The sequence below is a fragment of the Trematomus bernacchii genome, unplaced genomic scaffold (genome assembly GCF_902827165.1).
Source record: "Trematomus bernacchii unplaced genomic scaffold, fTreBer1.1, whole genome shotgun sequence".
NCBI classification, from domain to species: Eukaryota; Metazoa; Chordata; class Actinopteri; order Perciformes; family Nototheniidae; genus Trematomus; species Trematomus bernacchii.
In genome coordinates this window covers 5,103,451-5,131,271 of record NW_022988098.1, presented here as the reverse complement: position 1 = coordinate 5,131,271, position 27,821 = coordinate 5,103,451, and the positions used below count along the sequence as shown (strand labels likewise).

Genomic DNA, 27,821 nt, shown 5'->3' with positions numbered 1-27,821 from the left:
ACACACACGAGACGCCAGATGTTTAAGGCAAAGTTTTTACTCATTGTGGCGGGAGAGGGGTCAAACTGTCAGTGGGTCGAAGGTCGTACAACATAAAAAAACTGCAGCACCCACACGGTTAATTACAGATGACAGATTTATCGTGGAATGGGATATTTATGTCACTGGTTCTGGTTTTTGTTGCTGTTGTTTAGAGCCTGATTGCAAAATATGAGTATTCTGTCAAAGACCATTTTTTGCTTTTGTGAGATTTCCCATGAATGGAAAAATAAATCTCAACAGCTCGTCCCATTGTTTAGCTTTTTCCTCCCAGTCACCTTGTAATTGTTTCTGTGTCATAAGCAGCTATTAGTATTGCTGGCAAAATGGTAATGCTTTGAGAGACTCATCTCTTTGAGAGAATGGCTCTCTATCACACTCTCATATTCTTTTAAAAGGGGAAAGGAAGATGAATTTTGCCCATAAAGGCTGGATCACAAGGGCTTTCTATCCTAAATGGCTCTGGGGATTGTTATCTGTGGGAAGTGTGTCCTGCCTCCGTCGTGTTCAATCAAGTGTCCACTTAGCTGTGACTGGGAGTAATTGTTCCCAAGTGGGCCACACACTGACCTGTTAATGTCTGCGTTGACCCTCTAACCTTGTCAGCACGTCTTGGGGAGGAGTTTAAATCATGTGGATCTCTTCCATGTCTTTACGCTACCGGGTCAAGTGGGCGTCGGCCCTGAAAGACCACTTTCTTGTAATTGTCCCCAGCAGCATGGGTCAGCTGTGGGTGTTCCCAAACAGCGGCTCTTATAAGATGAGGTGCTGGGAATGGTGTGGCTTAATGGGTCAAGCCATTGATCCAATACAGCACCAATGTCCCCACAGTCTCAGCAATAGCTGATCAATGGCTCCACTCTTGTCAAGGGATTGTAGTTAGACTACGTTGTCATTATGTGGTCGATACATCTCACAGACTACAGATGAAGTCTTTTGTGAATATTTTCTCATATTTATCTATAGCTTTTCCACTCTCAATGAAAACAAAATGTGATGGTTTGAATAGATCGGGCAAGTTCCAAAGAGATGAGTGTTTTGATGACGTATTATCGTAGGCTGATCTGAGAGTAAGCCTAGCAATGGGTCCCTCGACAAAATGCCAAAGCGATTTTACCATATAGTTTATTGTTATGCTTTAAACAAACTACATCACCTTCGCATTGCTCAATTCACCACTGCTAAGCTAAAAGTGGCTAATGTTCGGCGTGCTGGCGCTTAGTAGTGTTATTTAGTCACTTGTTAGCAACTGCAGTTTTTTCCGTACAAATAGAAGCTTCATAGAATGACACATGGGGTATTTACTGAAGTATTGAACAAAACGTGAATAGTGAGTGGGTGATAATAACATTATTTATAGTAAATAGATATTTTGTTTAAAGGGGACCTATCATGCAAAACGCACTTTTATATGTCTTTTACACATAAATATGTGTCCCCGGTGTGTCGGGGAACTCACGCAGCGTCAGAAAATAAAACCCTCTCTCTTTTCCTCCGTACCCAAATCTTTTTAAAATGGGGGTACAACGAGCGGATACAGATTTGCTGCCGATATTACTTCAAATCGGCGGCGGACCCACAGAAAGTTGCTATCGGAAACAATGCCTGACGTGTTTTGGACGTAATCTCGTCTTTGTTTACATTAGCAAGCCTCGCTAACACTCGGAGCTAACCTCGAGCACATGTGTTTAAAAAGCAGGAAATAAAAAAAGGAACTCACCTTGTAATAAACCCGCAAGAGAAAAAGCATTTGAGCTCCATACTGTTTCAGAAATAATCCTTGATGTGGTTTAGAACAGGATGGCATTTTATCACAGCAGAATGTAACTTTATCTCCGGTAGAATTCTGATCAGGCATTAGCTCCGCCTCCTCTTTCTTTTTCTTTCAAGCTAAGGACCCAAAATCCTTGTTTCTCTAACAGGGCTGCAAAAGAGGGGTATGAGCAGTATGAGGCATGGCTACAATGGGGGATCTGTTTGGTATTTTAAGCAAAAAACTTCACAGACATGTTTTGTATAGGTATGGCCCTACAATATATTTTTCCAATATAGCATGATAGGTCCACTTTAAGTTATCATAAATGGTTGACTCCCTGTAATAGTCTTACATACCATGTATAGACTTTTTCTCTGAAATGTATAAACATACAATTAAAACACTTAAGAAAAAGTTGTTTTATGCTGTCAATAATAGTTATTGGAAAGAAAATAATAATTGGCAGGTCAGACTTTAAGTCTTTGTTTTATTAAACAGAGCCTTTCATATTTTTTATACTTTTCTATGTTGCCTCTACAAGCGTTCAGCATGTGGCTCGTACTGAATTACATCGCAAAAGCCATGCCTTGGTTCCCCTAATCTCCGACCCTTCTCATAACCCTCAACAAGGATGGACAGCTTCAAATGCCTGTCTACTTTGCCTGGAAACTCACAAATGAGTGGCAATTAACACACATGCTGCAAAGTGGCTGGATGTGAAGTTTCCTCAGAAACTGACACAGTTTGTAATTTGAGTGAAAAGAGGGGATTACAACCACATGTTTCCAGAGCAGGAGTGAGTCAAGTGTCGAGCAGCTGGCATGCAAAAGGCCCACAAAGTGAGAAAGCTTTAAAGTCCGAGGTAAAAAAAAAAGTTCCACTTTGTCTACGTTTTTGTTTGCAGTATATCTTAAAGTGTTTGGTTGTTTAGTCTTTTTTTTTTATAGACAAATTACGCAGTAAAACCTAACCACATTTTAAAATCCACTGCTTGTTAATTTGCAATAAAGATTTAAAATCGGAGCTACCTCTTAAGTGTTCGCACCAGTGCTGTTTTAACATCCTTTTTGTGAGACTGCACATAAAACTCTCTTTTGAATCTTTTCATGGAGTTAAGCTTGAGTACTTTGTGGGAGACATGGCAACCAGTAGATGCCGGCTGTATATTTCAAAGTGAGGGTAACTTTAAAGGGGCTTTATTCTGCTCATTTTCAGTGTGTCATATTTGTATTTAGTGTCTCTCCTGTGACTTGTCTCCGTGCTTTAATGTTCAAAAAGCTCTTTATTTTTCTCATACTGCCTGTGCTGCAGCACCTCTTTTCACCCTCTGTCTGAAACCAGAGATCAGTCTGCTCTGTTGTGATTGGTCCTCCGCTTAGAGATGTCCCGCTGCTTAGCCTATCACGTACAATGTGTTGGAGCGCTAGCCAATAGAAGTGCGAGTATTACAAAGTGATGTCATTAGGTCAATAGGGCCTCTTTAAAAGGAATTGCTACAGGCTGCTAGATATCTTACCTGGTAGAGTTGCATTCAAACTTGTAGAGTTGCTTGGCATACCCGGGTTTGATTATTATATCGACTATTTACTTGGTCACCCCCTTTGAAATTTGTCTCTTTAATAAAGACACCGGTGGTAGAAAAACCCTAACTTTAAAAAAAAAACAATTGCTCCTTTTGAGGGGCTTGGGGAATCAATAGCACAGCCATACATCCTCTAAAGGACAGTTGTCAGTCGGGATCAACATATTTTTGGAAGTAATGACAGGGATGCAACGGAGCAATCAGACGGGTCTTATCTGGGGTCGATGGCAGGCCCAGGAATGTGGTCCGTCTGTGGAAACAACGGCCGCTCTAATGGGGTCAGTGGAATTCCACTCTGGTGCATTACGAGGAGTTGGGACGTCGGGCCTGTGGTTTGTTGTGTCTGCTCGGAGTACACCGCTACACCCAGAAACAGAGTTATATATTTAGTTTTTGACACGCTTCCTTGTAGAGCAGCAGGCCAATTAACCGGCAGCTGAATTGTGTGGCGGAGACACGGCCACATTAAACAGCAGAAGTGGTACACACATATATCACAGGGCAACAAGCCACACATGCAGCCGTGACTCGTGTGACAGCGACAAAGCCAGAAGCCATCCATCCTGCTGCCTCATTTGCATGATCTGAAGCGTTATCTGGAAGTCATTAGCATCTTCCCACTTGTTTATCTGGTTGCAGATGAATGCTTTTTAGCTCAAGAGCAGGTTTCTGAATAAACAAAGTGTTGTTTCTGTAGTGGTACAAATCATGGATCATTTATGTAAAAAAGAAACATGTTATCATAAATAAAAGTTGTTTTTTTTACTAATGATAACACCACTACTGGGTTTATAGGTCATTGTGAATGCAGTCTCCAGAACAATCAGACTTTGGGTTTTATACCAGAGGTTTGTTAGGGGTGTGAATATGTCTGTATACAATGGTTCAATTTGATTCGATAAACGTTACAAAATAATCCCCAATTCAAAATCGATTCTGGATTCAGTAAATGTACTCAAATAGCCGGTGTGGCAGATGATGGCATTCAAGCCAAAAAAGACACCGGAGACCACTTTGGATATTGTGACTACGCAAGGACAAGTACTTGAAGTGGTTTCCTGTTACAAATACCTTGGTATCTGGCTTGATGATTGCCTCTCTTTTAAACTTCAGGTCAATAATCTGCTTAGAAAGCTGAGGGTGAAGCTAGGTTTCTTTTTCAGAAACAAGTCCTGTTTCTCACTTGAGGCCAGGAAAAGGCTCTGTGACCTTTTTACCTGTGCTGGACTATGGGGATCTGGTCTATATGAATGCACCTGCCCTACCTGATCAAGTTAGATGCCGCCTATCACAGTGCGCTGAGATTTGTTACTAACTGTAAAGTATTAACTCATCACGGTACCCTGTATGCCAGGGCAGGTTGGCCTTCACTAACTGTACGGAGGCTCAGTCACTGGTATGATGTTCATCTACAAAGCCATGTTAGGTAAACTCCCATCTTACATCTGCTCTCTGATCACACGGCAAATTGAAAGTAGCTATTGCCTGAGATATCATGATGTGGTTTTGTTAAATGTGCCTAGTGCTAGGACTGTCTTAGGGACGAAAGCTTTTAGGTGCGCAGCTCCACTAACTTGGAACAGTCTGCAAAAGGAATGGAAACTGAGCATTTTGGTTCCACTACATATTTTTAAAGCTCGGATAGATGCTATGCAATCGGATACTGTTGGTACCTGTAAATGTCGTTAGGTATGTAAATTGTAATCCCTGTAACTTTGCTGTATGATGTCCTTTTTGTTTTTCTGTTGTTTTATGTCTTCATGTGGAACCTACTTGCAGCAGGTCTCCCTTGAAAAAGAGATCGATGATCTCAATGGTATTCACCTGCTTAAATAAAGCGCCATGGCTTCCACAGATGACAGATGACATGTATTTATTATCAAAGCATTTAATATATTCATTGCTATCGGGATGTTAAGAGCATTCCATGGAATATAACAAAAAGTGTTTCTGAAATAAATTACATACCCCACCTTTAACCCAAAAGATAACTAACTCTAATGTCACAGCAGGATTTCAAAAAAATGGTCCATCCGTTGTGTTGAAACTTGCCTAAAAAGAGAATTTTGTCATGCCTCACATTTAAAAATAACTACTATTTTACTGTAAACTTTGGAGTAATTTTTGCAAAATGTAAGAAAAAGCTTGCAAAATTATGAAAAAGGCTGCTATTAAGAGTTTCATTTTTTTTTTGGACAAATTACTCAAAAATGTTTGACGCAACCAATTACTCTCCATCCAGAGCAATATCAAGCTTCTTCTCTAGAAAAATGTTTCAAACGTACAAGAAAGATTTTTGGAATTAATGAGTTGATTCAAAATATTACTTCCTTTACTTGTTATTGGATTAGTTTTTTAAGATGACTGGTATATCTAATCCTTCTTAAATAATACAAATGAGGTTGTTTTATGGTAACATTAACATGTACATTCGTAGTCAGTGGAAACAAATACAGTTAGTGTGGTTAGATGTTTTCTTCACAGTTGACATCAGATACAGCTATATTGATGTCGCACGTTTTTCATGTGGGTAATTCTAACGCGCTCTAAACAGAGATCAAAGGGCAACCATGTGACATGTTTACTGTTTTATGGTGAGAAATGAAGCTCTAAAATCTTTCTAGTATTTTACATGTGATGGCTGCTTAAATGCAGGCAACTCCAATAGGAATGAGTGCGTCAGAACAAATCAAATACTTGTGGCTGATCACTTTTACTTTTTTGACTTCTTATGTCATCTCTGTACATGTGGGCTCATTGTACTAGATCAGGGGCTTTCCCCACCTTTCACTTCCTGTTTGTAATGGTTGTATGTCCCCCCTTCCTTATTTCTCTCTTTCTGTCTGTGTCCTCAGTGCTCCTGCCCTCAAGACTGTGAGCTGGATTCTGATTGGAGGAATGGAGTGCCAGTCTGTCCTGCATAAGTGATCGGGTATGTGTGACTAAGATGTCTCTTATTTTGTGTGTGTGTGTGTGTGTGTGTGTGTGTGTGTGTGTGTGTGTGTGTGTGTGTGTGTGTGTGTGTGTGTGTGTGTGTGTGTGTGTGTGTGTGTGTGTGTGTGTGTGTGTGTGTGTGTGTGTGTGTGTGTGTGTGTGTGTGTGTGTGTGTGTGTGTGTGTGTGTGTGTGTGTGTGTGTGTGTGTGTGTGTGTGTGTGTGTGTGTGTGTGTGTGTGTGTGTGTGTGTGTGTGTGTGTGTGTGTGTGTGTGTGTGTGTGTGTGTGTGTGTGTGTGTGTGTGTGTGTGTGTGTGTGTGTGTGTGTGTGTGTGTGTGTGTGTGGTGTGTGTGTGTGTGTGTGTGTGTGTGTGTGTGTGTGTGTGTGTGTGTGTGTGTGTGTGTGTGTGTGTGTGTGTGTGTGTGTGTGTGGTGTGTGGTGTGTGTGTGTGTGTGTGTGTGTGTGTGTGTGTGTGTGTGTGTGTGTGTGTGTGTGTGTGTGTGTGTAATAAGCTGGAAGCAGATCCCAACAGTCGATTCTGAGCTTTTCATCACTTTTATTGCGTCCAGAGAGCATTGATGAGGCCTGAATGTTGTGGCGAAAATATCTAATTACCATTTTACTGACCAATATTGCAAATTATTTTTAACTCCAGGACAGTGTTTGTGGGGCCTTTGAATTGCTGCCTGCAAATAACATCAAACAATTTAATGATTTAGAAAGGTTTTCAAATCTTAAGCCAATCAGAGCCACTTTAAAACGTCTGAGGAAGCAACAATTCCTGAGAGTTATATCATTAATGAGCTTAAAACAATGATATGATAATATTATTCATGTGATATTATTACATGTACATCCTGTCCACTCTGTAACTGCACAATATCTGTCTAAAAGTGCTGTAAAATATTAGGGTATTTGGAGAAAGACTCTGCGCTCATTTAAACATATCTCTTGTGAAAATGTAATAATATAAAATTAACGTTTATTTGCGTTCATTTATATTTTCATGCATCAATTCTATTTTCCCTCGACCAGTCAATCCACTCTGTTTCCTCTAACCTTGTCAATAATTGAGATGTAAGTATTTAATACATTTTAAATAGAGTACGGCACAATTTTAATATCTTTCAAATGTATTAATATGAGAATTAGTGCTCCAACATTTAATAGTATTAATAATAGTAATGACAATAATAAATTCATTTAATTAAATATCTGTTAATCCAGCACATTGCCCTCAATCTCAGAGTTGCACCGTCAGCAGCTTTGTGTTCTCCTTTTTGTTTTTTAATATCTTCTTCATTCTGTCGTCTTCCTGTCCCTCCACTCACCTCTGTCCGCACGCTGAGCTCTGATTGGCTGAGCACTTTCTGCACTACAGTCTGGCTGCTTGCCAGTGGCTGCCGTGCCCCCTGATCAGAAGAGAATGTGACATTTGTGCAGAGGTAATGGAATCTGCGTGCAATTAAATCTCTGACTGTGAAGAGGAGTCTATCTCCCCCATCTCCAGCAGCAGGGGGGGGGTCAGGCGCAATGATGAAACCTTCCCAGCAGGCCGCCTCGCCGCACTCTCTTTCCCAATCTCCATGTCAGGTTGTGTTTTTTAACTTCGCCCTGCCTCTATCTGGCAATTAATTACAGAAAACGTCCATTAGGAATCCCTCCAAATATTGCGTAAGAAGAATTAATATTCAATTATAAAAATGACATTACACGGCCGCGACGTCACCAATACTTTAATGAATTTTGCTGCAGGTGACAGTTGTTATTTGGTGGTTGTCGGGCCGTTAAGCATGCTTTGATTCCTTTTTTATTTTGTTGGGGGAGGTGGTGGAGAGCAAGACGGAGAGAAAGGGAAGGAGGCAGAGGGCAGGTTCATGCGTGGCTGAGCAGAGGGTCATTTCTCTCTGCTGCCCTGCCACTACACTTAACGCCTCATTTGTGGGCTTTGCAGCCAATGGCTTGAGTCTCTGATCCGTTGCCATAAAAGGCAGCTTTTTCCTCTCTGCTGATGGGGCACTTGCTTGCGGGTTAATACCAGAGCCCCTTCTCTATAGGAGGACTCATATCTAATGGATGTGCGCATCCCCATCAGCAGAGCTCATAAACATAAAACTCTCTGCTGGGTAAGAGTGCACAGCCACGCCATGCAAGCATTTCCCCTTGAACTTGTGTAGGAGTGGTTCCTATCCCTGTTCCTGGTGCATGCTGGGTGGACGGACATGCAGGATATCCAGGTCAAAGTTTGACTAAATCCTCCCTGTTTCCCTCACACACCCTGTGCTGTGCTACAATGACACAGTGTTAGTTTATACTTCTCTTCAGACCAGAAACTACACTTAAAATTCATATTAATTTTATATATGAATGCATGTTCATTTAAACAGTAAGATTACATTTTTTACTTGCTGCTACCAAGCTTTAAGCTCTAATTGGTTAGCTGTCCGGCTCTGTTGTGATTGGTCAACTGCTTAGATATGTCCCGCCCCTTAGCTTATCATGTACAAAGTGTTGGGACGCTAGCCAATAGAAGTGCTCGTGTTACCTAATGATGTCATTATGCTACTTTTAAGTGAACAAAGGAGTCCAATGGAGGCGTTTCAGGCAGGGGGAAACTCCCGTTGGAGGGAACTTTTGATTTTAGCCTTTGCAGACCATTTACAAACACAGAAACCTATATAACACACAAAAGGAAAGGGAAAAACCCAAAAAGCAGAATAGCGCCCTTTTTAAATCCTGCCTCCAATCTGCTCCGTTACGTCTTTTCGGGCCTAAATTATGACACGGTCTCTCATTGAAGTTGTTGTACCACCGTTTGGCCACTACGAACATTTGCCTCAGCCCCCGGCTAACTTAATTTAGGCTTGCCAATCAACATGGTCTGATCCCAAGCACACGCTATACGGCGGCCCTAATGTGACTGTTTTTCTGTCAACTCTTCCTTTCACTTCGAGCTTCCCTGGTAATGCATTTTGTCACGATGAATTATTAATGTCGGTCTCGGTTGAAGCGAGTATTGTCTCAGAAAATAAGAGGGTCACCCCGGTTCTTCTTTTCTCCTCACCCCAGGGTTAATTTGAACCAACAATCAAATGAACCTCCCCATTTCCCTGCTGAACTGCGGGTCGTAATAAAAATAACTGCCGCGTCTCAACATTATCCACATACATCCTGCTAAACAAACACAACTCTCTCTGTTTTCCTTCTCTGAGCTGTGTTGTGAGGGAAAAAGGCTTTGCTTGAGGAAGGAGAGACAGAAAAACTCCATTAGTGTCATTCCTTTGGTGAATTAGATCAGGCTGACGGATAGATGCGGAGAATTGTTTTAATTGTATAATTATCCGTAGCCAGCCACTTGTGCGGAAAAGTGTCGTGATGTGGGTGAGGGCCGAGGAAGAGCACATGTTGGCGTTTATGTGCTTATTTAATCTTGGCACAGGAAATGAACAACAATCGGGGGTCCTAAGGATAAAACATAAACACACTCACACCCCCCCTGGGCAGGTTGTGACATGCTCAGTGAGACGCTGCTCTTTAATGTGACGTGTCTGGCCAATGAGCCTTTCCTCAGGCAAAGAGGGGAAGAGAGGATCAAGATGGCACAACTTAACACAAATAATAGAATAAATAAGAAAAACCATGCCGCTCTGAAGAAAGCACTCTATTTCTGACTACTGAGAGAGAAGCTAAAACACTTAACACACAAAATATTTGGCTTTTTTTTTTATCTGTTGCTTGTTCCCCACAGTTTTTTTTCTTCCATGAATGACTTTGCATGAAGTGCCTATCTTAACTGCCAATTTAGTTGGAAAATAATAACAGTTATCATCTCTTCCTGTTTCAAACAGTGAGGCTCTATTTTACTGAGACAACTTGTTGTATCCAGAATGCTTAACTGTGAGAATAATTTATTTGAGTGTTACTTCCTTCACCCTTTAACTCGGATCATGGTTTTATGCATTTGAATAGACATTGCATCCTTTACATGCAGAATGTCATCACTGTTGGAGCATTTAACTGCTTAAAATGTAATATTGCTGCTTTTCTAACTCAGGCTTTGTGTACAGAATAAACAGTAAAGGCTCAGGATGCCCTTATTTTGTTATCATGTTTAGCTATATTTATCATATACAGAACATGTTGATTTATATGGCAATTTAAAGAGGCCCTAATATGATTTTGGGGGTTTACCCTTTCCTAAAGTGGAACTCACGCTTCTTGCGACAACACAATCTTTGGATATTTAAATCTATATATGACCATTTGAATTTCAGAAATCAGTAAGAAATGACATAATAAATACTTGTCTTATGTAACCCCCTACAGACAGCATTCAGGCTAACTGTCTCACAGTGTTGACAGGTCAGTTACTGAGTGGTTTTTCGAGCTCAGGTCAAACTCTGCAGTCAGCAGCTGCATGCAATTTTCAGCTCAACTCATTGAAGTGTAATAAGGAGTACTGTGGGCCTGGATGCTCTCACTCTTCAAGGAAACATTGATAATGGCACATAAAACAAGAACAGTATTCATGATAAGTGTCGCTGCTACCAGATAAATCCCCTTTTATTGAGTCGTTGCTTTTTGTGTCTATAATCCAAAACATTTAATTCTATTGAACACAGGTTGGTTTGTCATCATAACAAGCTTTGATACCTAATCAAATGATGTACAGCCTGGCGACACAAAGCGCTTCATGCACGGAGAGCTTGTCATGTCTCCGTTGTTGCCTCCGTCATGCTCTGTTGCTCAGTTGCATCTCCTGTGATAATGCACGGGGGGATTAGCAGGTAACAAAGCAGCAGTGCTCCTTTGAGGATGCGGCGCGTGGCTTTGAACATCTCCTACAGTACTTCATAAACGGAGGAAAGGGGAGGGGGGGGGGGGCAGCAACACCAAACGGTGATTTCCCAGCGACACAGGGAGCCTCGTTCTGGATAATGCAGTCATGAAAAGGTGACAGGAAGGACTGAGGGTCTGGAAGGGAGCAGGGGCAGCTGGTCAGAGAATAGGAAGCGCTGAGCGGCGGGGCTAAAGTGCAGCGAGGAGCAAATTAAAGCTCATATCTGCCGTCTGCCTCGCCTCCCTGCACTTTCCTGTTTGGACTTGAAGGTGATTGGGAGCCAAGGCGGTGACAGTTGGCGGAAGCGGCGCGGAGGAGAGAGTATTTATTTACAGTGAGATGCAGCGATGCTTGTTCAGGATGCGGTTTCACGCAGGATGTGCCGCCCACCCCCCCCCCCCCCCCACACACTCACACACACACTCACTCACACACACACACACACACACCTCCCATCTTTGTCATCTCCACCCTCACTCTACAATCCCCAGGTTTGATCGAGAATGGGAAGTGGGTTATCGGGGGGAGGAGGGGGGCTGTATTGTGTAAGAGGCTGGGCCTGGATGCAGAGCTCACTCAGCAGGCCTTCCTGCCGGGCCCGGGAGGTGGTACCTAAGTCAACACAGGTCACTGAGACAAAAAGGGCGTGTGAAGACTTAAGATTGCATTGTGGGACAAAGATTGTCTCTAGCAAAAAAAAAAGAAAGAAGGAAAACCACGTTTGAAGTATAGATAAAAAGAACAAATTGAGAACATGAGAAAGTGTTTTAAGACAGTCCAAAAGTGTGTGTGTGTGTGTGTGTGTGTGTGTGTGTGTGTGTGTGTGTGTACCCTGCCAGGAATTCCACCTTGTAAAGCTAGGTTTGAGAGGGGGGGGTTGATGGTGTGTAAATCACAGTAATTACAATGTGGTTGCAGTACAATTACCTTTGTCGTCACCCTACAATACAGTTTTCACATTATGGTAAAGTGCTCGTTTTGAAGATGCAAGTGTGTCCTGCATTATTTCATACCACACAGGAGTGGAGATGCAGGAAATATGACTTAATTTGGGGGATAGAAGTTAACATGTAGCAGGTTTTCACTGGCTTTCATCTGGCGGGGTGTTGGGCAGTAATGTGAGCAGTGTTGGAAGAAGTATTAGGGTTATTTGGTTTAGAAAAAGTATGAACACCACACTGTTAAATTCTCTGTTAGATGTAACAAATCTTGTAAAAATATAATGAGCAAAAGTTACTGAAAGTTATAAATGTTAAAATGCTCGTATGCAGAACATAATTAAATTGATTAAAAAAAAAAATGCCCCAAAATGTGTTAAAATAACCTAACAGTTTATAAATGATAATTCATTTTCTTAGTTGATTGTAAGAAAAAGCTGTTATTGTATAAACTATTGCCTGGTTTCATTTAAACGGCAGAGGATTAGTGCCACGTGATATTCCCTTTGTGATCTGACAAAAAGTGATTTTTGTTTAATGCAGAAATCCTAATGTAAAGTCTTCGTATTGAAGGAAAAATGATAATATTCCCCATTGCATTGTAGTGAAATGGGAGTATAAAGTAGTATTAAAAGAACATGTTCAAGTAAAGTAAAAGTACCTCAAAATCGTACTTGAGTAATTCTACTGACTGCATGTGAGTGTGCTGAAGAGGTGAGCCACACAGCTCTCTGCCCACTAGCTGTTATGTCGGCATTAACCCTCCCCAAAGTTTCAAAGGCAGCTTTTACGAGCTGCCTTACGGCCTCATCTATGCGGACAGCGGCATCTAAACTCTGGAGAACCTGCCACATAAAACGCACATCTGTTAAAGCCCAAATTGTAAAAACAGCCCCCGCGTGTCCAGGCAGCGTCGAGTTAATCATACACTCAAAGTGCAGCTTTTAACGCTCCCCGCAGCAACGGCAGCAGGCATTGTCTCAAATTCACTTCTTTTGATCAGCTTTTTGCCCAGTACAGGTTTTGTTTTTGACCTTATAAAGAGTATGTTAGTTGAATGTTTGTAGGTATACTAGAAGGACTGGGTTAATCTTTTTAATGAATATAATCAACAGTTAGGATGAAGCGGTCATTGGCATCCCTTTTTGAAAAGCAGGCAAAAAGAAAAGCACAAACATCTCCCCTTCACTGGCTGCCCGAATCCTCTTCAAGACGCTGGTACTACCTTGCTGTGAATGGATCCAGTCCTTCCTACCAGCACGTGCACTTTGTTGTGCAACGGCCAATCGGCTTGCTACTCCCTCATTGGGAGTTGGACCCAGATACACCTAAACTAAAACAGTCCTGTTTGCCATCCTGGCTCCATAATGGTGGAACGAGCACCCCATTGAAACCAGTAAAGCAGAAAGGTTGCACATATACCGTCGCAGACTCCTGGCCAATAAAACCAACACACATAACAACAAAAAAACATTCTCATGCACCAGCACTAACAATGGTTTTGCTTGCATAGTCAACACTTCAAGAAGTCTTCCCCTCTTTTACATTTGACAGCTTCACTTTGAGTAACACAATGACCCACAAATAGAAAAGAAAATACAACTTTAAGAGAATTTGGAAACCTATGATCTAAGTCAAGGGCTGTACCGCAATATTAACAAACAAATAAAATAACGTGTGTATATGCCCAAAAATGTTCCTTTCCCCATACTACACACTTAACCCAAGTTTAATGAAAATCGTACCATTATTTTATATTTTAGGGTTAGGGCAACCAGGGCATTTAATGGAGAGACGGATTTCAAAAGGGAGACAGAGGGGATGGTAAATGTTCCCTTGGTCGAATTTGAACCCAAGTCCTTTGCGGCGGGGACTCAGCCCCAAATGAGCTATACGGTGGCCCAGGACCAGTTGTTTTTTCTGGCTGAGCTAATAATTGAGGATTTCTGTTGCTTAAAAAAGCCATGTGTAGCAGGCTAGTTGCAGAACCAAATAATGGCAAGTATTATGCTCAGTCTTGAGGTTAACACCACAGCACAGATGCTATTAAAAGATCTGTGAGTGATGCAACGTTAGCAGCAGTTGTCATTACAGGGACACAGTTATTACACACTTTTTTCACTTCAGCCTCTTAAAGAGGAAGTGTGGTTTCTCTCCTTAGTCGGCCTCGGTCCTGAAAGAAACAACACATCACAAACAACATAAATCACATGGCCGATTTGAGGTCTGTTCAAAGGCATCTGGCAAATAACCTGAGGGTGGAGAGCTCTGCAGTTATGAGCGTAAAGGGGGCCAGGCAACCACCATTCCTGTTGGGAAGAGCCATGACATGCACACATTGTTGGTGGATTGTAGCACAAGACAAACAAGAGAAACCTGTTTAAGTATATTTTATAAATGTTGTATATAGATATGATTTATTTGGCTGAAATTACACTTTGGCTTGGTTTGGCACGGTCAAATTACTTGTGAAAATTGATCTCTGATCAGTGTTGCTTTTTGTTTTAAGGGTGTTAAAGAGACCTTGTTATGCAGGATAGGCTAAGAAGCGGTTTACCAATCAAAACATAGCCGTTTTTTCTGCTATCATGATACCATTCATGAAGAGAACTTGATACAACGCTGGTGACGGGGGCCCATTATTTCCTGCGACGTGTGAAACCAAAATCTTCCTGTCTCATACACAATATCCAGCTCTTCTGGGGATCTGGGCCCATAGGGCATACACACTTGCACTTTCCTTAAGCCCTGGACCTATCCTTTACGTCAAAGTTGCACATTTCACGACTTTTAGGACCTAATGATTTCAGCATGGGATATTCAAGTGTTCGTATTGGGTAGTTGATTTGGGTCAATTATAAGCCTCTGCTGATTTTCAGACGTCTCATTCCCGATGCAAATCAATGGGGAACATTTTTTTTGTGCCCATTGACGACCAAGACTCACACAGAAGTGTTTGTCCACTACGAAAAAATCGTCTCCAACACCTGGCTCACTTCCTTGGGGCTTGTTCCACCATTTTGAAGCCAGGATATAGCAAACAGCCAAATTGATAATTTAATCGATTAACAAAGTAAGCATCTTTGAGTTTCTAGAAAAGCGCTATATAAGTATCATTTATTATTATTATTAATAATTGAAAATGACAAAACGGTTACAAATAGCATGACTGTGTTATTTACTGTGATAGCAAGGGCTCTGTTTGAACAGGGTTTTGGCCCTAATAGATGTTTGCAAGATGAGCTCAATTGGATGAGTCATAATTAGACCTATTAGCCGAGTTTTATTAAATGCCCCAATCCAAAGAAAATGCTCCTAGTACTAGACTCCTTGTACTAGGATGGGTTAAAAGCAGAGGCCAAATTTCACTGTGTGTGCTGTGTGCTCTGCATGTGTGACCATTAAAGAGGGTTTCATCCCTCCCTATTCTAAATGAATCTGTTGTGGAATATTTCCCTCCCAGCATAACAGGAGAATGGACTGGTAAAAGGCAAATAATATATGTGTGAGATTGATCAGTGAGTAGCGACCCCATTATCTCCTGAGATGTTAATTACACTGTGCTCGGCTCGCATGTCAAACGGCAGATAATTGAAGAAGGTAAAAGATGTGCCACACTTTATTTATGCTGTCACTTGGAGCCGGAGGAAGATCGCCTCTCGCATGGGCTTTTAATTCCCCTTCTTTCTTACCTCTTCTTTTGCTCTGATGTATTTATTGTTGGGTAATATTAAATTGTCAGAGTTGATCATTTTGCAAGGATATTATTCGCCATCATTACCATTGCCTGTGTGTATGGACACTCACAAGAATATTCTTCCCTGTACTCCCTGTCCTTTTTAAAGGTCTTGTGTATATATAAACCATTTAACAAAATATTAGCATGGTCTAAATTTAGTGATGAAAAAATCCTCAACTGCAGATTTAGCCACAGCTGTAAATGAATGCAATACATTAGCAAAGCCAAAAAGGGGGAAATACAAGCCTAATAACAGATAATTTATCTCTGCTGTTTATTCCTTTTGACTTACTTTTGATATCACTTGCTATTTACAAATATCTGATGTGTAAGCTTGCAGTCAAACTTATATAGGAACAAATCTAAATTATTTCACACACACAGATTGTATTCAATACACGTTCAGATGATTACACACTTTTCTTTGGAACAAACATAGAATGCTTTTTATTAACTCAAGTTGGCACAAGGAGCTGATTATTTATTTAACTAAATTCCACTTTTAAAACGGCATCTTTAGGAATATTTGTGCCCCTAAAATTGCCTGCAGTTTTGCCAAAATATTATTGTTTTTCCTAAACTGTTATTCAACATACTTTTTCAGACCTTAGGTGCCTTCGTTACATTTGTATGAAAACATGTGACTGCAGTGGCACAAAATACGTCTCATCCTGAAAATGACCCTCATATATCCTGAAGTCCATATGCAGTGAAGTCAGGCTCCATATATACCACAATCGGACATCAATTGTAACCCCCTTCATATTTATTTTATGCAAATAAACAAAATTGACATTAACCAAATGACGATAAGGTTAGATAAAATCTTGCCTGGCAGTGGCTACAGCTTCTAGATGAAGACAGTAAAATGGGCAAGACGAATACGTATAAAAAAGAGAGGAATAGAGAGGATGGAAACATGTATTTTGGACAGTCTCGCAGTATCTGCCAGAGTGCTTCTCTGAAATGCAAACCGAGTTGAGAGGGTGCAAAAAGCACTAGAAGCCCTTTAAAAGGTTTCTGTTGTGAGAGCAGTTCCCCCACCTGAGAGGCTTCATGTCTGTAAACATGTCTGTAAACTTCCTAATGACGGTGCGTGCGCCATAAGGGACATGGCGTTCTTTAAAGAAAAAACATATTGTTTGTCATTTCATGTGTTTATAAGAGATAGCGTCAAAACTCTGTTTTCTGTGGTTTCCTGTGGAGAACTGTGGTGCTGCAATTCACAAGTGAACGTCGTCTGCACTCCCAAAAGCAAACACATACACAGATAAACACACACACACACACACACACACACACACACACACACACACACACACACACAAAGACACACACTTCTGAGTCCTCTTCTCCTTTTTGTGTTGATGTCCTATCTGTGGGAGGAGCCTCGAGGGAGTTGCTAAGGCTGTGGTCATCTTCACACCTCTGATGATGGACAGTCGCTGCACACATGATTTAGTGCATCACCTGGTGGACACTGATAAGAATGAGCACTGCATGATGGGAAACCACAACCCCCTGCATACACTATATACAGTCAGATGAACCTACCGCTGCACGTGGCTTCATACAGAGACAGTTTTCCCTTTCTGGTTTGCAGATTACTTTCACTCATTTGGATTTGTGCTGCTTTTACCACCAGTCAAAGTCCTAGTTTATATTGACATCAGTACAGATTATGACAATGATTAATCAAAATGAATCCATAATACAAGAAGCTTGTTCTTAAATCTATGCTATTTGTCAGGTTCAGAAATATGATCTGGTTTGGATTGGGAGTCAGTGGTCACATGACATGGAGGCTAGTGGAAAGAAAGGAGATGATAATGAAATGTTTCCTAGCATATTTTATAAGATTAATTATTGGCACATTCATAATCAAAAAGTTGTTCTTTTTATACAAATACAAATCTATTATATTTTTTGAAGCAAAATGTTCTCTAAATAATAATAATAAGCATGGGTGAATTAAAAGCAACATTGGTTTTGAGACATTTAAACAACAACTTATTGATGGTCCCTAATTAAGAATTATTACACTGCTTGGATAAATACACAATTCTAATTGGTCAATTTTGATCGTCTGCAGTCTGCTATTTCTCAATATTTCTCAATAGCAGACTGTTGCTAAGGTTGCTCTGATCAAGGGACCAAGTGCAGTCATATCCATGCGCTGAAAGAAGTCCGGTCAATTTAATGCCAGCTGCTCATAAATCAACACTTTAGTTTGCGTTAGAGAACACCATGGAGTACTTTTTGAATATTGATTTTTACATTAATAAAGAGCACAATTCTTTGGATCCTTAATGGCTAAACCGTCCCCAGAATATAGAAAAGAAAAAGAGATCAAGAGAAGGAAAGAGGTTAAACGACAGAGAGCTGGACGTCAGAGAAATCTGCAGAAGAAGACAGACAGGAAGTAAACAGAGGGAACACGGTATGGGCTCTGGCCGTGTTTAAAGACTGGTTAATGGAAAATAAATAAGAAGAACAGACTCTGACAGTTACGGGACAGATAACCTGGATCAGTGCCGCAGTCATTATACGTTGCTGTTGTAACAACATTTGTATTTTCTTTGCGGAAGCAATGCAGTCATATTTAGGTCAATCAAATCCTGTTTAGCTCAAAATATTTTGCCAAATTGTATATTTATTCATTATTTAGCCGAGTAAGAAACATTTCAATTATTATGTAACACAGTTACTTCTAACATTCATACTCTGAAGGTGGTAGTTAGCCTTTGCCCCCCCCCCCCCCCCCCCTCCTCTCCCTACCCCTCTGCTCTGTACCAAAATCTAAAACCCATTAACATCTTGCCACTTGTTTATCTGCAGACCAGAAGGCTCCATAAGGCAGACAATGAAATAAGGTTTTTTATGGTATTACGTTTGAAGTGTTTTTCTCATTTTGGCCACTTCTTGTTTGCCGGAGAAAGACCTCTGCTTTCTCAGATGCCAGCGAGCGGTGTATCTGCGCTCGAGGTCTCTACTTTAATGGGCTTTATTGATCTAAACAACATCAGGGGTTGCGGTGATGTTATTAAGGCAGAGATAACTTATGTGTAATTCCACTCCAACAATATATTAGCCTTTTATTGGTCTAAATAACTTTACCTTTTAGACAGTAATGCACCAGTAAGTCACAGCGGCTCTTCATGTCGGCAGGATCTTAATAAAGCATTTCCTCTGGCCATCCTGCTGCGGAGAGAGTGAAAAACGACAGGTTAAAAGGCATGCTGGGAAGTTTCCATGCCATCACTGTAAATTATCTCTTTTGAATACATAAATAAAGCGAGAAGAGAGCTGTGAACGAGAATGAGGTAGGGGGGGGGGCGGGGGGATTGGGTGGAAGTTTGTTACCAACATGTGTTGCAAGCTTTTTCTCAGTTTCACACGTGGAGGTGAGGAGGAACGCTGCAGGCTCCAAAATAAATCTGCAATGTGTGCAGCATCATGGAGGCAGAGCAGTGTTGTAACCATGTGGCTTCATACATGTTAATTGAGATAAACCAAGCAATTAATTAATAATTAGATTTTTTTTTTAAGACACTGCTTGGGATCTGATAATATATGAGCAATTTTACATAATTGTTTGCCAGTTTATAGCATTAACAATTAAAGGGGCCCTATTCTGCTCACTTTCAGGTTGATATGTGTATGTAGTGTCTCTCTACTGGGACATGTCTCCATGCTTTAATGTTCAACAAGCTCTTTATTTTTCTCATACTACCTGTCTTTTCACCCTTTGTCTGAAACCAGAGCTCAGTCTGCTCTGATTGGGTATCCGGCCGGCTCTGTTGTGATTGGTCAACCGCTTAGAGATGTCCCGACCCTTAGCCTATCACGTATAATGTGTTGGAGCGCTAGCCAATAGAAGCGCGAGTGTTGCTTAGTGATGTCATGTTAGGGAAGTAAACAATGGAGTCCAATGGAGGCATTTCAGACGAGGTGGGACTTTGGGATTTTTGCTTTTGCAGACCATTTACATGCACTAAAACCTATATAGCACACTACAGGAAAGGGAAAACCCCAAAAAGCAGAATAAGGCTTCTTAAAAGGGAAATATTTAGCGCCTCATACTTTAATACAGAAACAAACATGCTTATGTAAATAATAATACATAACGATGACAACATACAGTAGGTCAAAAATCCAGCTTTTTCCTCAAGGTTTGTTTGAACATAACAAAATGCAAATATAATGAACAATGATTTAGCCACAACTCTAAGAGTTAAAATGTAAATTAAATGAAGGCAATTTCATTACAGTGTTTTATTTATTGTTAGATGTTCTTGAATTAATTCATGGTGCATTGTGTGTCTGCAAACTTCTTAACGGACAGTTGCAATATTCCTTGCCTTCCAAGGGCAGCATATATCTAATATTTATACGAAATAACGAACCCATTTATCTGGAAGTGTATTTTCAAGGGGTGGGCATGGGGGGGGGGGGGGGGGGGAGGGCTTCATAATTTGCAGCTATTTAAAGCCTCGGTTTTGGTAATGAATTATTTTGTCATCTCGACTGTGATGAGATTCATCTTTAATAACTGTAACAATTATTTTATTAAAAAGAGAAGCCATGCATTATGGCTATCTCGCCAAGGTCTCAAGCTGGAAGGGAATTCTCATTAAGAGCATTATATTACCCCCGGTGTGCTTTCAGCTGGATGTCCCGCTGAAATTACATTAGGTGTCAACAATGTTTGTGTTAGAAGTAAGCAGTCATATTTACAGAGGCTAGCGTTTTCATTTGCCGCCTGACACCGGGAGATGTATTCAAAAAGATACTAATGCTCTGTATCTGATTAAGTCACTTCGAGAGAAACTCCTATAAAGTGTTATATATAATATAAAGGGAAAGGCATAAATCTTTGTTCGAGGAACTTTTGATTGCCGTGATTATTTAGTGACACAAAGCACTGTTATCCCTTCCTCTTCTCATACTAAACATTCCGATCCTTCCCGAACTGTAAGCATCAGGTTGTTTGTGTCAAGATTGATTTATCCGTGTCTTTTCATCTACATCCTGTGTTTCTTCTGATGGTTAGCGTGGTGCGCTACGTTGTGTTATGCTAATGGTTTCAGGCCCGGGGTTGCCGCTAATGACATGGTTGTAATTGTTTGTCAGTGTGATAATGTGTGATTTCCTATTTCCATGTGAAGTTGGACATTTGATGAAGGAGGGATGTTGTCAGGAAGACAAAGTGCTGTCATTTGTCACCGGCTAAATGAGCTCCTCTTGGCTTTCAATAGCAATGGAATATTCACACATCTCCTTTTCTCAGTTTTTGGGCTGTTGGCATGATGTCCACCTCCTTCAGAGCATCAATGAGATAGAGGTTGTGTTCTGTGCTGACATTTAGAAATCTGTTAACTGTATTTCACCGAAACACAGAAGTGAAAATACAGTGTGGTAATCTTTTATTCTTAGTGTTTGCTAGGAGTCGTCACTTCCTTAAACATTTAAAAACCATCTCATCATCTTCACAGCAGTGGTGTAGTAGCGTAAGTATATTAACTCAAGTACTGTACCAAAGTACCATTTTGAGATACTTCACATGAATATTTTGATTTCATGATACTTTATACTTCTTTTCCACTACATTTAAGAAACCAATATTGTCCTTTTTACTCCACTACCATTAAAAGTGCCCTATTATGCTCCTTTCCGGGTTCATATTTATATGTTGTGCCACACTGTGACATGTCTACTTGTTTTAATGTAAAAAAAAATTATTTGACTCATCCTGCCTGTGCTACAGCACCTATTTTCACCCTCTGTCTGAAACCAGAGCCCTGTCTGCTCTGATTGGTAAAGGAATTAATGAACACATTAATACATCAATAATAACAATAGTACAGCGGATAAGCTCTCATATTATAACAATTGTGCATTTTATGAGAAAAGCATGACATTTCTAACATAGTGCATACCATAAGGTTTATTTTCAGATGCGGAGGGAAGTCAGATTTGACCTGTGAGGACCGTGAGAGGTCAAATCCAAGATGGCCGCCAGTCTCTCGGGTCAAATGTTCAAACACGCTTAATTTTGGAACCAAACATTGTAGAAAAAACATTTAAGGTGTCATATCCAACTAAATTAGGGATGCCCAATCATTTGGTGATACTTTTGAGATCGCCAGCATTCAAGAAAATGCATTTAGGTGAAGATAAAGGTAGAAATTGACCAAAAATAAGGTGTGTGTGTGTGTGTGTGTGTGTGTGTGTGTGTGTGTGTGTGTGTGTGTGTGTGTGTGTGTGGTGTGTGTGTGTGTGTGTGTGTGTGTGTGTGTGTGTGGTGTGTGTGTGTGTGTGTGTGTGTGTGTGTGTGTGTGTGTGTGTGTGTGTGTGTGTGTGTGTGTGTGTGTGTGTTGTGTGTGTGTGTGTGTGTGTGTGTGTGTGGTGTGTGTGTGTGTTGTGTGTGTGTGTGTGTGTGTGTGTGTGTGTGTGTGTGTCAGATGGCACAGTTATGTATTGTATTAATTTTTGTTGAAGTATTTCACTAAAAAGCACCCTTAGCAAAACAACATACATAACCCTTTCTTTGCATGACCTCTAAATGTCCATGTGAGCCACTAAAGAACAGAAAAAAAGCTGCGCTACCTTGGCTTTATAGGTGGACAGGCAGGGAATCGAACCCCAACCCTCTATAAGTGGAAGGGACAGCGGTGAACCTTGTAGTTGAGTGCAGCCCTTTGTTAACAGCGAGGGTTAAGAGAGCTGTTTGTGCTCTACATGGAACTGTTTTCCAACTCCCTCTTTGGTTTACATTCTTTCAGCATGTTGTCCCTCTCTAAACCTTTCTGTTCCCCATTCTTCTTTCTCCAATAAGAGGTGCATCATTATTTTTCTATTAAATATGACATTGGGGAATAAAACGCTGTTGTTGTTTTGTTGATAGTTCCATCCATATATACATAGTATATATAGTTCAAGCACTTAGACTTAGAGAGTTGGGCGGGGAACAAATATTATGCTCGTCACAATCATGTAAGTATGTATTTGAAGACAAAAAAAAACCAAAAACAAATGTTGTCTTCAGCATGCAGACTGTGCCAAGTAAAGCCATATTCCTCCAGTCTCTGTATTAATGCTAGCGCTGGGTGACCATAAATCCACTGGAATATACATATACGCACACGCACACATTTTGCAAATTTCAACTGATTGACAGCTTATTTTTGGTCAAAATCTGACTTCCCTCCACATCTGAAAATAAACCTTATGGTATGCACTAACTATGTTAGAAATGTCATGCTTTTCTCATAAAATGCACAATTGTTGTGCTTATCCGCTGTACTACAAATCTAGAAATGTAAAATATGTGATTCTCAAAATAAGCCATTAGGGATAGCAAGTACTTCTACCTTTTGTATTTAAGTATATTTTGATGCCCATACTTGTGTACTTTTATGTAAGTAATATTTACTTTTAATTATGTACTTCTTCCTCCTTTCTGAAAGAGAAGACTGTGTCCCTGTGTACACTGAGGATTTTAAATAGCTTCTGCATTTTGTAATATGACAAACTCATGAGGCACATAATTGCAGCCATTGTAGCAGAGGATTGTTGGCCTGCCTTCGTACTTTCCAAAGTCTTTGAAGTACTCGCCCCCTGAACAGACTGCTTCTGTTTCTGATTAGTCTGATCCCATATTGTGGGGTTGGGGGGGCAGATCCCTGCTAGTTAACAATGTAATGAGCTAAACAAGCCAAACAAAGGAGAGGTAGAGTGAATGGGTCTCCAGAGGGAGCTACTTATTGTCCCATTGCCCCTCTTGTCTTCTGTATCGATTCATGTCTTCCTTCCTAACGCTGCGTCCTCTGTAGCACACGCAGGGCGGGGTAATCAGCTAAATGTAGCCTCTGCTTTCTTATTACTACCTGGGTGCTTAACACTGATATTTCTTCCCCCTCTTCAAGGACAAACGGTGTAGAAGGCAGATCCCGTGTGAAGTCCCCGAGCTCTCGCCGAGCAGCAGATCCCTTTTCAGTGCCAGCTGTTCTCTCAGATACACTCGGCCGTTCTGAAATTCTCTTAATATAATTCTTGTGGGGGGGGGGGAGGCTCAGGAGAATTGTGCAAAACAAGCGTGCCAGCCAGGAGAACGTTGAATTTTTCATCAGCGGCCTCAACTCGCTGAGTTAGTGGGCAGCGCTCTCATTCATGAGCAGATGTTCAGCGCGGTTACACTCTGCAGTTAATGTGAACTTACTGGCCTCTCCGCCATTGGCTGCAAGGACGTTGGCAGCGACCTGGCATCTGAGAATTACTCCCAGTAAAAGACGCGGGGCCTGGAAAGCGCCGGCCTTTTTTAGCCACTTCCCGGCCCCGGGAGCTGGATCCAGGACAGGGGAAGGCTCTGACAGCCCATCCGTCTTGGAACGGACAGTGATGGAGCGCTTACCACTGTTTGCTCGGGGAATAGCGAGCAAATTCCTGAAGATAATGTCCACAAGTTAATTTCTAATGCCTTGCTCAGCAGGTGCCTGTATGAGCATTAAATATAAGTACATGAAAGTACCATCCCCCGTTAGGTATAAACTAGTTTTACATGCAGAGGATCAACTCCAGTACCCTTGAAAGAGGAAATTTGTAGAAAGAAGGCACCTGTGCGGGGGTAACAGTTTGGCCCTGGTAGGTCTATAGCTGAAAGCAGCTGGTGCTGTGGTCAGTGTGTGTGTGTGTGTGTGTTTGAGGAGGAGGGGGGTGTATCCTCTCCACAGCCTGGCACTTCAGACATCTGTATGCCCAAGCTGCTCAGCCTGGGTTTGATGTGGCCATACAGATCTGTAATGGCTCCCTTCTAACTAAGCAAAACGCTTTTTGATTTAAAGTGCCATTAACTGGTCAGAGTGTGTACGTGACATCAGGTTTAGTAGGCGGCATGCCAATCATCTCCTACGTGTGTGTGTGAAAGTCATCACAGTAAAGTTGTGCATATGGGACTCAAACAGTAGAAATGACAAGCTCTTGTTTCCTCCGCTCGTCTCATTTTCACTTTCTAATTGGTCGTTTTCAGGTTGGCTTTACGAGAGCAAAACTAATTAGCGTTTCTAAATTCAGCAGAAAAAAAAAAGAAAGTCAGCCGGCTTGATTGTGCTGGTTTCCTCTCCTGTGTCAGGCGCTCGACAATAAAATAAGACTCTAATCATTTTCAAATTGCTCGTATTTTTGAAGCCCAAAGCTGAATGTCACTCCCGGTCTCTTGGCATTTTGTTTGGCAGGATCAGGGAGCGGCGGTTGCCCTCTCGCCTGTGTACTCTCTTTGTAATTCGTGGGAAGTTTGGACTTCGGGCCGGTGGAAAAAAAAAAGAACAAAAAAAGAAAAGCCTTGTGTGTTTTAGGTGGGGTTGTTTCTGCTTTGATTGGGAACGTCCTGCTGACAGGAGCAGCCGAGCAAGTTTACAGTAGCTGTGACATTGCTGTTACCTTTATTCAAAGTGCTCCAGCTGCAGCGAGCCCTCAGGAAGCAGCGCGGGCCCACATGGGCGGCCCACAGGGAGGAGAGCCAGGCCCTGTTTGAGTTGGCAGACGCCCCCCCTCTCGGGGAACTTTTGCTGCCTCTGCAGAAAGGCCGGTGGTGGCGGTGATTCTGGGGGCAGGATGGGCTTTTTCCACCTCTCCTCCCTTTCAGGAAACACATTTAGCTGTTTCTTCCCTCTGCGTTTGCAAACGAAGGCGTTAAGGTGAAGGGGCATAGGGCAGTAGGACTGTGAGAGGCTGATTTCAAAACAAAAAGGCCCTTTAACAGGTTTCCTACGGTCATTAAAAACCTGGAAAAGTCATGGAAATTCAAAATGTAAATTCCAGGCCCTAGAAAAGTTATGGAAAACAATATTTTTCCCAAAGTTTTGGAAAAGTCATGGAAATGTAACCAAAGTTGCATCAAATATAATTAATATTTTATCTAATTGCCAAAATAGTAATACTATAACGATAATAAATACTGTATCGTATAGTAATGAAATGTAAAATGGCATTTAACTGACGAGGTATTTTGCTGGTGAGAGATTTTAGTGGCTTTAGCCTGTAGAAGCTAGTAAGCCTACTATTTGATTTGTTTTAGATAGGCACAACATGTTTCATATGCAGACCTTATTTTCCAGCTTACCATGTTAAAATAAAAAAATTAGGTAAAAGTCATGGAGAAGTCATGGAAAATCATTGGTAAAAAAGTATATGAACCCTGCTTTAAGCATGGAGCTTCATTTATATTGGATACAACCAGTGTGCTGTTTTTTATTTTCCCATCAACCCTGTTACAATCCAGCCTGCAGAAGCCAGTAATTAAAACATGCCTGATCTGAGGTCAGGGAGGAGCATTGTTTAAATGCAATTAGTGCAAATTAATTTGGACCCAGTTACAGTTTTTGTGTCATTATTTGTTTAATCAAGGGAGTTCCCGTTTAAGATGCTAAATATGTATCCACCACTGTGAAGCTATTTAAGTCTGCTTTAATGAATATTCATTTCAAAGTGACCTGTTTTGAGTCCCTTCACTATTGAGCTCATACTCTGGTGTGTGTGTGTGTGTGTGTGTGTGTGTGGTGTGTGTGTGTGTGTGTGTGTGTGTGTGTGTGTGTGTGTGTGTGTGTGTGTGTGTGTGTGTGTGTGTGTGTGTGTGTGTGTGTGTGTGTGTGTGTGTGTGTGTGTGTGTGTGTGTGTGTGTGTGTGTGTGTGTGTGTGTGTGTGTGTGTGTGTGTGTGTGTGGTGTGTGTGTGTGTGTGTGTGTGTGTGTGTGTGTGTGGTGTGTGTGTGTGTGTGTGTGTGTGTGTGTGTGTGTGTGTGTGTGTGTGTGTGTGTGTGTGTGTGTGTGTGTGTGTGTGTGTGTGTAACCCAAACAGTAGGGCTGCACAATGAATTGTAATTTAATCAAAATCACAATATGTATATCTCAAGAGGTGCAGTATTTGTTACAGCCAAAATATGTGTAATGTATACATTTATATCTGAATTAAAGGGGCCCAATTTAACTCATTTGTAGGTTTCACACGTGTATCTGTAGTGCCTCTACTGTGACTTGTCTCCAGGCTTTAATGTTCAAAAAGCTCTTTATTTCTCTCATACTGCCTGTGCTGCAGCACCTCTTTTCACCCTCTGTCTGAAACCAGAGAGTCTGCTCTGATTGGTTAGCGGGCCAGCTCTGTTGTGATTGGTCAACAGCTTTGAGATGTCCCACCCCTTAGTGTATTTGAATGTGTTGCCAATAGAAGCGCAAGTGTTTTATAGTGATGTCCCTCAAAATCACAACATGATCATTTTAAACAATGATAATGGGAACAATGATGCAAAAGTGATGCAGTTGTGAATCATATCCCCGTTTTAATACCAGGCTCAATAATCCCACTAAGTTATATTGTTATCCAAATCATGCAGCTCTTACCAAACTGAATCTGTTGTGACTTCACTGATTGTGGGAGAATGTCTGTTTTGCTTCACCTTCAAATAATTTCCACTGTTTTTTTCCCCACCCCCTCCTTCCTACCTACTCTCTTCTTCTCTCCTCCTTTTTCTCGCCGGTGCAGCGAGGAGACTCCAGTGGTGACGTCCTGTGGAGCCACAGATCAAAGTAAGTACTTCTGTGCATGTCCGTACACAACAAACACGTGTATTAGCGTCAGTGTTTTCTAACTTGAACCGGTTTTGAAATGCCTTTACAGAGAAGGGCATTGTATGGAAACTGTTGTGCAGCTAAACGATAAGGTTTTGCATAGTAACTGTTCCTGGTTTCCTGATGCAGTTTCATATTTACATCACTTTGAATGATGCTGAGGACAGTGAAGCGGTCAAGCAGTTGAAGTGTTGAGTTGGGAACCTGAAAAGTCAAACTGTTGTGCAGAATCATGTCTGCATTCCCCTGACTATCGTAGAAGTCATTACTCCTTGTGTGGTGTATAAACACGTCAAAAACAAACAATGACCCCGGGCAGACTGCACACTGCAAAACAATTTCAAAGCCCGCCGTGTAGTGTAAACACGAAACA

The 27,821-nt window shown here is 41.3% G+C and overlaps 1 protein-coding gene across 5 annotated transcripts in view; it reads left to right on the top strand.

Moving 5' to 3' along the window:
* The window catches only part of foxp1b (forkhead box P1b), a 194,721-nt gene that overhangs the window by 18,033 nt on the left and 148,867 nt on the right, over positions 1 to 27,821 (top strand). For all 5 annotated transcript variants that reach the window (XM_034121645.1, XM_034121642.1, XM_034121647.1 and 2 more), the window contains 2 exons: positions 6,233 to 6,309; positions 27,363 to 27,406. The gene's annotated coding sequence lies outside the window, so the exon portion shown is untranslated. The remainder of the gene's footprint in view (positions 1 to 6,232; positions 6,310 to 27,362; positions 27,407 to 27,821) is intronic.